The 15415-nt window shown below is 39.2% G+C and overlaps 1 protein-coding gene across 3 annotated transcripts in view; it reads left to right on the top strand.

Annotated features, from left to right (window-relative positions):
• The first annotated feature begins 11499 nt into the window (after positions 1-11499).
• The window catches only part of LOC145996387 (carcinine transporter-like), a 58222-nt gene continuing 54306 nt past the window's right edge, over positions 11500-15415 (top strand). For 2 of the 3 annotated variants that reach the window (XM_083132817.1, XM_083132816.1), the window contains exon 1: positions 11500-11773. The gene's annotated coding sequence lies outside the window, so the exon portion shown is untranslated. Of the gene's footprint in view, positions 11774-13686; positions 13702-15415 lie in introns of those variants that run through there. The other variant, XM_083132818.1, reaches the window with a different exon arrangement.

Genomic DNA, 15415 nt, shown 5'->3' with positions numbered 1-15415 from the left:
GAACCTTCCTCTTCAAAACATGAATCATTTTTAGGATGTGCTGATAAAGACTGTGGAGATGTACGCTACGAAAGGCGTGAAATAAGGAAACGTTCCTTAAATAAGCTAAATACTATGTCGCCGAAAAAAGAAAAATAGACGTAGGTACAGAAACTGCTAGGAATGTTTCGTTGGAAAACACTATTCATCGCCTACAGAAGAACAACACACGTTTACATAAAGAAATTAATAAGTTAAAGATTAAGAACAAGCTCTTACAACTTGCTTTAACCAAAAAAACTAAACAAGTTCAAAATCTTCAACATAACCTAACCGAAAATGTAACAACAAAACTCACGAATATCTTGGGGAAAGTGTTCAGTGACACTCAAATACAATACTTAGTACACGGTAAAACGAAATCCCTATGGACTAAAGATGATATAAGCAAAGCGTTGACTCTTCGAGCCGTTTCAAAAAAATGTTACGTTTATTTGAGAAATACAGTTGGTATACCTTTACCTGGACTTTCTACGTTAAGAAGATGGGTGTCGAATTCATTTCGTTGCCGGCCAGGTATATTAGGTGATGTTTTGCAATTGAAGAAATATGTTTGAACTCTCTCTAATTGTAAATCACATTAAACTAATAATTTGTTTAAAAGTTTGTTTTATTTAATTTCGTATTAATTATGTTCGGGTCTCTGAGTTCCATATTTTCGGAAATTTTATGTATAGGAGGATGAGGAAGTAGAGTGTAAGATTGCCATTTCGTGCTACAAAATTTCTGTAAATAAAACCCCAAACCTTGAAAACGCAAGTCCAGTTTGTAATTTCCATAAAATGTTAATTTTCGATATCAAAGTGAGGTTGTACAAGTTACCGTGCTGATAAGTTACAGTTGTGTGAAATCGTTTTGCGTATTAAAAGCTATAATACGTGTACGGGCAAGCGAAGAGCGAAAGTGTACAAATACGAATGCAACACCCTTAACTAGCCGAACCTACTCGAAACTGGATGCTAAGAACACCAAACCTAATTCACCTAACCTACTAATTCAAGCGTACAGGAAGGGATTTACGAACACACAGAAAATTTAGCTCATTGATAATATTAAGCAAAGCCAAAGCGAGATACAAAGGACAACACGGTAAGCTCACGTATAGTCAGGAGAATGTTGCTACTATTTCTGCATTTTTTTGTTTTCAATTCCATATAATTTATATTCCTTTGCGGTGGACAATCCAGGTAATGGTAAAAATCAAACAGTAATAATGCCTTTGAGGATAGGGCGTGAGATGTAGAAATTTCATGAAGTCCCTAACATGACAACGGCAATCTACTTCTGGCATACATACAGTCATATAGTACACATGTACCGAAATCTTGTCATGCGATTTTGTGTGTAATGAAGAGATTATCACTCTGCAATCTAAACTTGGGCCAAATTACGAATTCAAAGGACATAATTAATTCTTCAGAGAATAGTTTTTCTATTAACTCTGTCCATTTAATTGATAATCATTAATTAGATTTAACTTGATGTTCACTGACATTAGGTTAATAATGTTGATAATTATATTTCTCCCTTGTACATGTGACATTTAGAACAGGTTAAGATAATATATCTGAAGCATAAATGAAAATATAGCAAATAAGTTACAAGAAATCACAATGAAGGACTGTACAAGGGTATGAATCGTTAAATAGTAAAATTTCATTTTTGGACTTTGTCTTGGATTTTCCTATTACATTTCCAAATACATTTTAGTCGTCTATAACCAGGAAAAACTATTCTATATGCCGAGCTCGTGGCACAAGTATATAGTTCGTCAACTACGCCACAAAGAGCTTACTGTTTTAAAGAAAATTTTCCACGAAAGGAGAGTATGACATCCATTGTTTACACTGAGTAGAAAGGTACAAAATCTTCCACATTATATTTGTGAAATATTATGGAGTGAACCAAAAAATCATGTTAATGATTGTAATCACAAAAAGAAATATTAAATTGTTGTTGGAAGTTCATTTATATGTATGTGTTATGTTTCAGCCATTTTGGTTTAGTTGCATTTATTTCATAAATTAGAGCCAATTCAGGAAATATAGTATTATATCATTATTCAGCAGCATGAAATCGCATTAAATTAGCTCTCAAACACTGTGCCGCAATTTCACTGTTCCCCAGTGTAATTAACACAATGTAATATGTCTAAATCTACGACCATCAGGTTGACAATTCTGAACGGTAACCATTACCTTACAAACTTTCGTTTCTGATACAGTTAGGTGGAACTGGCCATTGTGAACTGTAACTAGCCTCCTACATGTATCGTTTAAAGAATATTTCAAACGATTCCAGAAACTTTTCGTAAGTTTTAGCAAAAAAAAGAAAAAAAAATGAATGGTGCCCTAGACTTCAGCCTCCTAGCCTACCCCTCGCCACAGACCAGACCTGCCTTATTGCGTATTTACTGCTACTATTTTATGTCATTATTATGCAGTTTGTAAAGCGCACCCTACTAGCCTATTTATTTTACTACTCCACCATTGCAATAATGTTCTTTAAGCACGTGGTTAGTTCTTCCAGGAAGTGGCGCCATTGTTGGCACTCTGCCAATGAACGGATGCAAAGCACAAACAAGTTTACATCTCACGTACAGTGTAGCCTCAGCTTTCAATCTTATCAAACGCTTAATCCTGGCTGCTGGGTTTTTATTGTTATTAACGGATTGGCTCTTTATGAATTACATAACCAGCCACGTTGACGCGCTAACACAGAAATTGCGTCAATTGTTCAACGTGACACAGTTCATACATTTGAATGCAGGTCGGATGGAATATTGTCGTGGAACTAAACAATACTCATTCGTTCGATGCCATCAACTCTTCGACAAACATAAGAATTATCTTGGTGGAACGTAGGTTAACATCAATTTCAGTACAAACCAGAAAATTATCCAAGGTTTTAGAAGACGGATGTTGTAGGTAGTACATTGCAGTGTTTGGAAGTAACTAGTTACAAGTAACGAAGTTGGAAGCAACACTTACTTTTTTTTAAAGGAATTCCAACTGTAACTAGCTAATTTTAAAACTGTAACAGAATTAATACTTTGTCCAATAGAAGTAATGTTATCAACAGTTACTTGCATATTTTGTGACGAGTGGCAGGAGCTAAATTTGGCAAATCTGTTTCCAACTAAGTATCCAACTGGATGTTAAGGTGAAAGCATATTCGTGGAATCGTCTAAGGGAAGGAAGCTGTGCTCTGTCGCATACTAAATTCAGAATATCCACGCTTTATTGCAATTCTTCATTTCTAATTGAACTATAGGACTTCGGTGTTTTGATCCATCTTATTTTTTATTTGTTGTAATAATAGAAATGGATACCCGCGTAGCCAAATGGTTGGCGCTCTCGCCTTTGGTGCAAGCGGCCCCGAGTTCGATTCCCAGGGGAAGTCCCCAGAATTTTGTCGTTGACCCAGCGTTGTGGAACATTTGAGGAGATGCTTGGAATGGGGTAGCGGGCTCCGGTCTCGAAAACAGCGGGGATGGGAATCTACGTGCTGGCCACACGTCACCCAATGAAATAGCATTCGTGCACGAAAACACTCGTTCGGGGGGGCATTAGTTCCAGGTAAAGAGAATAGAAACTCCAATATTTTCTTTCCACCGGCGTTTGAAGCCAGGACTCTTTGATTTCCACCCTTCTAATACCCTGTGACCACGTCACGTGAGGCTGTTCCTTGCAGTCATCACAGCGAGGCCACACCGCAGTCCTTCAACCGTGCAATCAGATTCTTGACCGCCGCAATTTCACATGACTGTTTCTTGAATAGGAAAATTGTGGCACCAGTTTACGGTTGTGATCAGTGTGGGACTAATGTTATCTAATCGCTCCTGAATGCTGGGTCCACATGGATTGCTGGTCGAGGTCATTCCTTAAGAGAGTGGGGGACCCAAATCACTATCCACGACCACTCCGGCAGCTGGTAGAGGAGCCTCTTCTTAGAGATATCTCTTCAAGGTAAGTGGAGGCCCCTTTCTCTACAACGGGTGCATGTTTTCTGTTTATCTCATTGCGTTCAGATTACATAGTAAACAATAAGGCTGTTATTTTGATACATTTTTCTTGGAAAGCCCAATACCTGGCTCAGTTAGTTGCTCATGGGTCTCACAACACAAGGAGCCGCACAAAGCATATTTTAACGGCATTTTTTTCATTTCTTGTCCATTTTGCAGAATATTACATATTTAGGAGGTTTCATGGCATTTTAGTGCATTTCTAACATTTTTTAAAAGCATTGTGTTACTCTTTTTATGTTATCACGAGGCTAGGGACATTTCTTAGTGTTTTTGTTTATTTTCTTAAAAATCAACAACTTTAGTTACAAGATATATTATAAATCCTTTCTTCTGGAACCCAGTGAAAAAAGTGTCAAGTGACTTAGATAAAGTTCATGGGAAAGAATGTAGCGAAGAAAATTATTCTGGTTTTGAACAAGAATATGTTCAATTGTTGACGTCTTATCTGAAGACATTTTTTCTAGCGTAGTATTACCAGGCACTGCCGTACGCAGAAGGGGACTGATTGGGCTACAACCCACTCCGAAATTTTGATATAATCAACATTTGCATATACCCTAGGTTAAAAAAGTGAATATGTCCGGGGAAAATCAGAGTGGTAAATGCAAACTCCACTTAAAATGGACTCCGATTCCCATTTTGAGAGTGGTAAGTTCTAAAAATACTATCCACCTCTGCAATTTCAGCCCCTCCCGAAAAAAAAATCCTGCGTACTCCATTGCTACGAGGGGATTTGCAAGCTGATAACCGTTTACTTCAACTATGCTCCTCTAGCAGTATCTGTTGAGGTGGAAAGGAGCTTCCCAATGTTCAAATCTTTGTGAAGAGGCTGGTGTGTGCGGTCCTGTTGTTCGAGCACAAATGTGTGTGTGTGTGTGTCTGCTGGACTGAAATGTGAGCTTTGTGTAAGTTTGCACGATGCACGCGAAAGGAAATGCATTCATTTGCTGCTCATCGCGCTGTAACATAAATCTTCGTTCTGGAGTGGAGGACCGTAATGTTGTATTACGACACTCACCGCTATGAAACGATAATATATTCTTAAAAACACAAACACTACATGTTTATACAAACCTTTCTGTCTCGCAAAGTGATGAACGGAATGAAGCACTGCATATGCTTCGCCCTATTGTCTCGCGCACTGATCGAGAGTTACTGTTCTGGGTTCGAGAGTATAAGCATTGGAAATGCAAAATGCATTGCCCTGACATCTATAATAACAAACATATTAATTGTGATCATTGAGCATTGTCTGATATTTTAGTGTGCATTAAAATTCTAACCATAATAAACAATAATTATCATTCCATTAATTTATTAAAAGACGAAAGAATTAATTATTCAACTATTTTCTTTGCTAAACTTTTCACTCCTATTATTACATTTTAAAAAAATAAAAATAGCAATATTGCTTGTTGCTGATAGTTATATTTGGTAGTCTTAATCTGACTGGATACATATTTATCTGTGTTTTTGCTATAATACGCCACTTTTGGTTATCACAACGATGAGGAGTATTGATGAATAGATGTACAATTGAAAAAAGGAAACTCACAAAGAACACCAAGGCCGGGTGACCTGACTGCCCAGGTAATTGTTACCCGCCGATTTCCTAGGACCATTCGAGGTACCCTTTGACCCTGTGTACCCCTAGAGAAAGTGCAATATTTTATATGGTATATGAATATTTCGTTGTTTATGAACGTTCTCAGTTGATTTTAGCTCGCGGAGATGTGTTATTGTGAAATAAAGTACGTCTGTTACCTTAGCGTGTTACTTTACTGTGAAGAAGAACAGCCCGAAGGCTTGGCGCAAGTGAATCTAGCACCCAAAACGACATTCCACAACAGCAACTATAATTTTACGCAGTTAGGTTAGGGTTGCTAGGTTTGGTACCAATAGTTATTATCGACGTGTTCTTTGGCTATTTGAGTGTGCATAGAAAGGATTCTAATAATAAAAAGCTGCGAAACCACTCAGAAATGGCAAGTTTTTGCTTACGCGAGTCATATTTTGTGATCGAATATCTCCGTTATTTGTGTTTTCCGCGCTGGAACTAATTTTATATTACGTAAAACATCAAAATCTGTCGATTAATACAAATTTCAACGTAATTCTCGAGGGGGTACGGTGGGTAAACGCCCCCCTCCCATTCGATCCACTGAAGCGATAGTGTCTGGCTTAGTCGCACTGTGGAGTGAGCTGCTCAATCATTGTTGACACTCCACTTCTAAAGTTTGTCTACCAATCGCACGTGCTGAGGCAACACACAGGAATCCCCATACTGCCCAATCATCCTTTGATGAACGTCTGTTGGTTTTGCATCTCTACGACCCCCATAAAACGGAAAACAGCCCCCTCCTCCGTGGTGCAAGTCTCCAAGGGGGTGGTGAACCATCTTGCTGTGGTCCCTGACGTCACATTTCCCATCAGACCGCGAGTGCTGGTACTTACAACAGAAGAGTATATACATTGGGTATAAGCAATGTACAACTGTGCATTATTCTGATTTTTATTACTAGAGTAAGGTTACTTTTTGACTGCCTCGTAGTATGAATTTTCTCTGGGTTAACACACCAATTTGAACTTCCCGCCGGGATTGAACCGAAGGAATGAGCGATAACCATTCGGCTCAGTGGTGCAGGAACGTTGTTGATTTGGTGTGATACAACGTGATTCCTTCACATATATGATTTTCTTCTGCGTTTGAGTGGATATGTGGAGTGTAAGGGGTGACTACTCTTCCTTAAGACATCCAAATGTCATCGTCTCTTCCACGTACTGTATTTTGCAGACTGACGAAGCTCTGGCGCTTGGATTCAAAACCAGTATAATCCTCTGTGCTGTTTGTGTATTTTCATGTCCACGTGAGTGTGTGTTTGTCTTCTCATCAGATTTATCTTATCGCCATTCCTTCTTATCTTCGGGATTAGCCAAAAGTGGCAGAAAAGCTAAGTGAAATAAATCAAATCAACCAGGGTGAGTTAAAAGTACTTTAACACCTCCTATAAAATCTAAAGGAGTTATGCTGGATACAATTGGTCATGATAGAAACAGGTTAGGTTCAAGGGAACCATATTTGTGTGTGTCAAGCCGAGGTCCGCCATATTGAATTCAACTCATTCTCGTAGCCAGGCAGGGGCCAAGGGGAATCAGCCGCCTCTAGCACTGCCGTCAGCCCCCTTGACATGATGTCATTAGGTAAAACTATTTTTTTGTATAATTTGTTTGCAGTGAAAAGTGTAAATGCAGACAGCAGTTATTGCATTCATTCATCTTGTTTATGAAAAACTCAATATGCTGATTAAGGCAGAAATGTATTTTATTATAAAACATAAACTAAACGTAACGTTTCAACCTTCTAGCAAGGTCTTCTTCAGACTCTGCACCAAGTACAATTGTTTGTACAAATAAATTTCTGCCTTGGTCAGCATATTGAGTTTTTCATATCATGGAAATAAGGCTTAATCTTGTTTATGAGACGAAGTCTAGGTAGAATATTCTCTAGACTTTAGAAAGTTCTTTTTTAAGGGAACTTCCTTATCTGTACCTTCGCTGGCCCTTCCACATTTGCGTCAAAGGTCAACAGCTCCCAATTTTTTGGAACGAAGGGGAGTTTTATTGCTTCGGGTAGGGGTGAAATGTACTGTAGGCACTATGATTGAATATTGTGTACTTTTTCTTGTATGATATAAATATCTGTATCATCAAAAGTAGTATGGAGTGTGTAGTAATATAAGGGATGATGTCAGTAGAAGTCAATTAACACTTCAGGAGATGTTTTAGAAGATATAGAAAAAACTGTAGTATTTGCATGATATTTCTAAATTTTATGTTTTACATTAACTTGACGACCCCTCAACCCACCCACACAAACACACGCGCGTAATTTACCTTCATTTAATACTGTTAACTTTCGAAAATTGGTCTACAACCCCCCCCCCTGATAACCCGTGAGTCCCCCCTGGAGATGAATTCTCGCTATGGGCCTGATTCAACTAATAAAAATAAGTGTAAAGGGGGTGATTATACATATCCAGATATTATTAGAATAATTAAATCAAGAAGACTTAGGTGGGCAGGCCATGTGGCACGAATGGGAGAGGAAAGAGGAGTTTACAGAATTCTTGTTGGGAAACCTGATGGTAAGAGACCTGTAGGAAGGCCAAGACGAAGATGGAGGGACAACGTTGAGATGGACCTAAAGGAAATCGGTAGAGATGGAAAAGAGTATATAGATCTTGCTCAAGATAGGGACAGATGGAAGGCCTGCGTTGCTGCAGTCATGAACCTTCGGGTTTAAGAAGGCTAGAGAGTTAGTTAGTTAGTAAAGAGGGTGATACGATACATCAAATCAGGGTAGAATTTCACTAGAAATTCAGTGGTGAAGGTTTTTCGACGTATCTTTAACCAGTAAAAAGTTGTGAATGAATGCTTCTACTCATTTACTCCGTTTCGAGTTGTCAGAAAAAAAGCATTAAAATGCCTGCAACGCATCGAGGCCATGCTGACGTCTAGGGTGAGAAGTTCGCGTGCCATTGGAATGATTTTAATCAGCTACATTCCCAAAGAGTTGAATACTATGGATAATTGTCTCGAACAATTAAAGTGTGGCGCTTCCATTGGAATGATAAGTGTTTTACAGTGACGAGGATAATGTTTATGTTCATTGGGAAGTTAATAAACAGAATATGTGATACTTGTCATCTGTCAACCCACTTTGGACAGAAACTGTCTCACAACGTTTCCGTAGTCTGATGGCGCACCGTCCTGTTGAAACAACTCTGGAAAAAGTACCTTAGTCCGTAAACAAGGATGAAAAACCTGTTCATTTAACAAATCCAAGTAGTCCTCAGCATTTAAGGATCCATCGATGAAAAATGGACCAACCAACCGCGCTCCACACACCACACTACACCACCTACCATTCGTTTGGGATCTGTCCAATGTGGGTTCATGACCAACTGTACCCACACTTCTTCACGTTTTATAGGGGTGTTGAGGGACTTTTGAAGCACCCTGTACATGAACAATGTCCATTACATCTTACAACAAGCCACATAGCTCTCGATTTTTAAAGTAAAATTACATTAACCTGTACTGTCAATAAAACAAGGAATATTTACAAAATCATTTTGAATGTTTTACAAATGTTATGGCTATTTTCAATGTATTTAACACGTTTTCAAGAAGATGTACAATTCAGGAAGAGATCAGTTCGAGGCTTCATTCTGTTGTTTGTTTGCACTCATTTTAAACACCTTTTACTTCCTGATAAAGTTCCCAAGAGCACGGATCAAGTGAGGTAAATAGTTCCATAATGTGGTTCACGGTTATATGAATTGCTTTGGATGAGCAGATAAGGTAGACCAATGAAACCTTTTTCTTTTTTTTGCGTGAGGTTCTAAAAACGAGATTCTTTCAACGGCAGTATGTTGCGTCTGAAAATTGTGTGAGGGAGGTATTGTACCCTCTCTCAACACTCTGAGGGGGGGGGGTGAAATCACTGTCGCCTCTAGGGAGGGGACACTCGGACACTCTGCCCATGACCCACGCTTCTTCAACTAATATCGGACATTTTCCAGTCACGAGGCACCGAACGCTGCTAGCGGGACCAAGCAAATGAGCATCGGATGCACCACATGTTGCCAAGCGTACCATAAAGCGAGAGAGTTATCCGACACTGATATCGTCAGCACCAGAAAACAGCGGTACAACTGCATACATGGTCATGCACAATGAGGTTTCGTGAGCGACCACCCACAGGCTGGTATGCAACTGGTAAAAAGAGAATTGCGAATGTCAACGGTGCTTCGGGAGACCGATGTTACCCCTACAGCTTTTACTTCGTTACTGAGTCTGTTGCCATCCATCGAACCCCCCCCAAACACGACTGGAGGACAGAAAGGGCCATAAATAGCCATGAAAGTCAGCCGCCAGTTGTAGATGGGACCAGTATAGTGCTTCCAATTAAGAAACTAACCTCGTATTTCCAGAATTCATGGATTGTTTTGACACACTTAAAGTATCCACAATTACTGGGATCACATTCTAAACAAAGTCGTACTTAAAAATAGTGTTCAACTACGTGGGTCGTTCAATATATAAGTTTCCGTATGCTGTAAAAATTTTTATTTTTAAGATACATTAGAAAACTATACATACATGTGTAGGAGGATCCTTCCTCACTTCTCCACATAATCCCAATAGAGATTCAGGCATTTGTCCCACCGTTGCACCAATTTGTCCATACCCTTTGCAAGAAAATCAGGGCTCTGGCTGTTGAGCACTATTCTCACATTCCGCTACACTTATTCATGTGTTTCGAAACGGTAACTTTGCAATTCAGACTTTAACACCAGAAAAATATGGAAATCACTCGGCGCTAAATCGAGGCTGTATGGAGGGTGGGGCAGCCGTTCCCACCCCAATTCTCCAATTTTGTGTTGTGTTTGCACTGCTGAGTGGGGGCGAGCGTTATCGTCAAGAAGAATGACACCAGCTGACAGGAGACCTGGTCGCTTATGTCGAATTGAGTTTTTCAGTTTATCCAATGTTTGACAATAACGGTCAGCATTAATTGTTCTTCCTCATTCCAAAAAGTCCATAAGCAGAACGCTCTTAGCATCCATGCTTCTGAACTCCTTATGACGCGAGCCCGCGTTTTCCGAACAAGCAGTTACTTTTCGCCCTTGAGCGCATGCGCCTTCACGTCTGATAACGAATTGATTGTTGTTCCTTGTAGACGAAGGATGGCGCTTGTCAACCATGTGCTTCCTTTTAATGGTATTGCTTTATAAAATATTTTATAGCGCAGGGAAACTTATATATTGAACGTCCCTAGTATTTCAATCAAAATAGTCAATTTTCCTTAATTGTGTAATTATAGAATGAAATCATGAAAGTGAAAAAAATGTTTTGTGAGAGAGCATGTAAATTCACTACATTGATTGAATTCACTAATTGAATAATAAAGTAAAGAGAATCAATATTGAGAACGTTATTGGATATGATTTTAAACGTGACACCAGCGGCGAATCAGAAACTAAGAAACACTAATTTAGCAACTTTTATTAGCAATTGTTTATTAGAACATAAACAATAAATCCAACTCTTGACTTAGGGCAACAAAAACAAATGTCTTGCATCAAAAAGAAGGTCACGCTATTCAAGGTTGTGGATATTTTGTACAGTCGGGATCATAATGGCAAATAAAGTGTTACGAGAGTCACAATAGTAAATAATTCTCATGTAAACAATCCCTTTCAACTACATTCTCGTTTTCCCCGGAATATCTTTATCAGAATCTTATGAACAATGGCTTTATGAGATCGTAACTGACTTACGAGTGCTTTTTCGGAACTGCAAAAAGAGCCAGGGAGATTTGTGGAACTCGTAATGTTACGTAAACGCATGTCTACAGAATTTCTTCATAATCTATGTTCCACATTTTACGGCTCAAGTGCTCTAGATAATAGATCTTGACTTTGGACACAATTTGGACAGATAACACGTTACCGAATAGTGGGGGACGTACACGAACTTTTAGAAATGGTGAGGACGCGATATTGGGTGAGAGTTGTGGACAAAATTGTCGTCTAATGGGTGGAAGAACGCCTTTATAGTATTCAGAGTCTTGTGCATAGAATTATCGGACAAGATAACGAAGAAGTTCAAGGGCTGATTTACCTATCAAGAGCAGTACAGGTAAGATATATTTCTGTTAGTAATCGAGAGATATGCGCGGTTAGAAGTCAATTGATTGATTGATTTGGTTTATTTTAGCTTTTCTGTCACTCTTGGCTAATGGCATGATGAAGAGACACTCACAAAGAACACCTGTGCCCTCACCGGGATTCGAACCCGGCACTCCTGGCGTCGTAGCGCGTCGTGATAACCAGTGTGCGAAATAACGTTTTTGCTTTGGGGGAGGTGCCATTCGGTGGCGTATTTGTGATTTCATTGCGCGGGGGTTAGTTTTCTTGGGTATGAAAATTTGTATAATGTTACCAGTTAGTGGTCCAAGCGATTGCATTACAGTTGTAAGTACTCTTAGAGTAGTGGTTCTAACCTAGGACATTATTTATAGTTTATTAGACAATGGACAGAGTAACGGCTATACTCTATGAACTCTTTCTAAAACCTCTACACCCAAAGACAATACGGACAAGTAAACAATGGGCTATTTAAAAATAGAACTTGAGACGAGAAGTAGATACAATTATTTTAAAGGTTAATAACTGTTCCCGAATGATTTTTAAGTGGTGCTTGCTCCATAGGTAAGAAATTATATATGTATGTTTTGAATTCCATCTTCTATGAAGGGGATGAAAACATTCTTGGCAGGGATTAAAACAAATTCTTCTCCCGAGGGTATTCTTTTCTCTTTTTTTTTTTGTGGGGTGAAATCCCCGGCATTCCCCCGTTAATGCGCACACTAGTGATAACCACTTCGCCACGGAGATCGATGTCCACTCCAGAGTTGTTCACCAACCAGAGGGTGGGCCCCGTGAGAGCAGACCTCACCCCTCCGGAAGTATTGTGAGGGTGAGAGCGAACCTTGTGGATTAGATATAGATAGCTGAAAATAACAAAGAAAATCTTCATCGGAGGACGCTGAACCGCATTCTTTCCAGCACTCCGGAAAATTGTTTTCAGCAAGTTGTATAGCATGGTAAAGTATTTTGACAATTTCGCCTATTGTAACACCTCTACGGGAATGTTGTCAGGCCCCAGTGACTTATTTTTCTTCATCCTACCCAGTTCAGTCTCGATTTCCTCCTTTGCCGTATGTCCTGTTGTAGAGTTCTCTCGTTTCTTTGGTACCTTCACTGTCGGCTTGAGGATCTTCGTCCGGGAATAATGAACTTAAGATGAATTTGTGAGTCTTTTCAGTGTCCTTAGACATGTAGTTATCTTCTTTCTTTCGTGGGTGGCTTCCTAATTTTCCCTGCTGCTAATATGTAAGGGAGACCCCATTTATCCTTATCGAGTTGAGTATGAACGAATTTCGACCAATCTCTCAGCCTTGTTGTTCGTAGTTCCTGCTCGGATTCGGCTTTTATTTTGTGTATGTACGTGAAGATTAATTTCTTTATATCTACTTATTGCAGTTCTCTGATATACTTAACGTGCATTCCTCATTTGGGATCTCAGCGCAGTTAGTTTGTGATTCCAAGGGCGGATTCTCCTTGTGGTGTTTCTTCTGGGTGCTGATTATGTTATCGCAGTTCTTATGACATTCATTGGATAGTTCAAGCGCTGTCGTGTTTAATGGTTTTGACTTAACAATTTTCTCTGGTACTCTAATTTTGCTTTTAATTTTTTGACGTCTGTCTTCTTCCAATCTAGCGTTGGATCTGTCTTTGGTGTAGACATTGAAGGTAAATGTCTTGTCATCGCTGGTAGTATGAATATCGTACACCATTCAGCTGTGAATGTCGTTGGAGGACCTATTATTGGTTGACGTCACATCAATATTACTGAAAGCTCCGGCTCTGCCCCTGTATGTGAGTGGGTTGTTAGTTTTGTTCTTGACGTGCAGATTATTTGCTGCTATTAAGTCCTCTAGCAGTTCTCAACTGGCGTAAGTGTCGTTGAAGTACCACCACGGAGAGGATAAGTTTGCGTCCGCTGTGATTATAATTTTACTATTGTAATACGCGTTCAGATGTCTGTAAATTTAGAGATGTACGGTTCCAATTCCTGACTAAATTGGCAATAAGCGTTGATCAGCAGCCACGAGCTATCTTTGAAATTAATTCAATACAATTTTATGTGTGAATCACAAAATTGACTAATTTTCGTGACTCTTAGTGTGTTGTTAGTGATGCTAATTGCCGCTTGAGGTTTATTGATAGCATTTACTGTAATTGCCGTGATCGGTGAATTAGGAATTTCATTTTTGTAAGTATAAAGTTCTTGGATTGTGATTATATCAACACTATTTTCTTCAGCGAATTCAAGGATTTCACTCGTTGCTAGCTACTTTCTGCTGCTTTTTCGGGCATGAACACAATCCTTCCGCGGGCTAGGACGAAATCAAGTGTAAGTCCGTTAGTAAGTGTAAGTCGTATTCATGAGTGGGGATATTGTGTGATCTCAACAGCACCCGGTGTCGGGAAGGTGATTGTTTTGCCTTTTGGGAAAAAAGTGTCTAATTAGAATCCTAAGGGCGGTTATTAGGTTGTCCTTTCCTTCTAGTTTGGAGAGTTGAAGGTTGCGTTCAAAGTTGGTGTAAATTTGATCTGGATTTGTTAGGGAATTGTCTGGTTCGGATTCTGAGTTGTATTCGGAGGCTGAGTCAGGATCTTGGTAGGCCCTTGATGAGACTAGGATTTTAATGCGTTTGTGTTTTGTCTTGTCTTCTTTTGTTTTGGTTTTGGTGGGAAGGAAGTGGGTGTGTCGGAATGAGAGTTGTCGGAATCTGAGTTGCATTCGGAGTCTGAGTCAGGATCTTGGTAGGCCCCTGGTCGGACAAGGATTTTAAGGCGGGAAGTGTGAGAGAAAGTTGTACGTCACAAGGCAGGTATATTCCTGTTCAAGCAGCAAGTGTTCGCAATTAGGACTGTTCGCAATTAGGACGACACCATGTCTGCACCTAAGCAAATGCAAAGAACTCTATAAGCGTTACAATTTGAACATATTAGTTTGTTTGTTCACCTGAATACTCTCTCGAAACATAGCGTTAGAATGAGTGTACTTGAACACTCTGGACAATGGATAATGCCCAATTAACATCGCATGCTAATGTAGAAACATTGTCACCAAGGACGTATTTCGGGGAGGGTGTGTTCCAGAGGTCCCGGACCCCCCCCCCCCCGAAAGACTTACCAAGTATTAAAATTGAATAATGAAAATAGGCTTCCTTAGCATTTGTTGTATTAGTATAATCGAACGTTATTGATTTCGGCCGAACTTACTGGAAGGCAAGGATTAGATGAGGATCATAAGAAATAATATTTATGCAAACTACTACTTGCGCATAAAATATTAATCAGAAATTTTAATTTTCGTCATCTAACATACTTCTTTGTTGTTAAGATTTGACATTAATTTCCTGGCTAGGACAATTGTTTTCACTCAAATTTTGTCGATGTAATTTAGATGAATAACTGCTGTTGTATCTCTATTCTTATATGTTTTTTCCCTATTCCTTTAATAATAAGAATACAATATTCGTTAATTTACATAATACAGGGTAATTCAAATTGAATGGTACAAAAAGAGACCATGGCTGTGACTGCCGTAATGAATTTAATTCACAATTATCGACATAACTTGATAGTTTACCTCTCCAGGTTTCATCTGGAAGCACTGAAACAAAACAAGCTCATCATTCAAAATGGT

Source organism: Lepisma saccharinum, chromosome 12, assembly GCF_977018435.1.
Source record: "Lepisma saccharinum chromosome 12, izLepSacc3.1, whole genome shotgun sequence".
NCBI classification, from domain to species: Eukaryota; Metazoa; Arthropoda; class Insecta; order Zygentoma; family Lepismatidae; genus Lepisma; species Lepisma saccharinum.
Note: the sequence above shows the minus strand (reverse complement) of the source record. Positions and strands in the feature narration are given on the sequence as shown.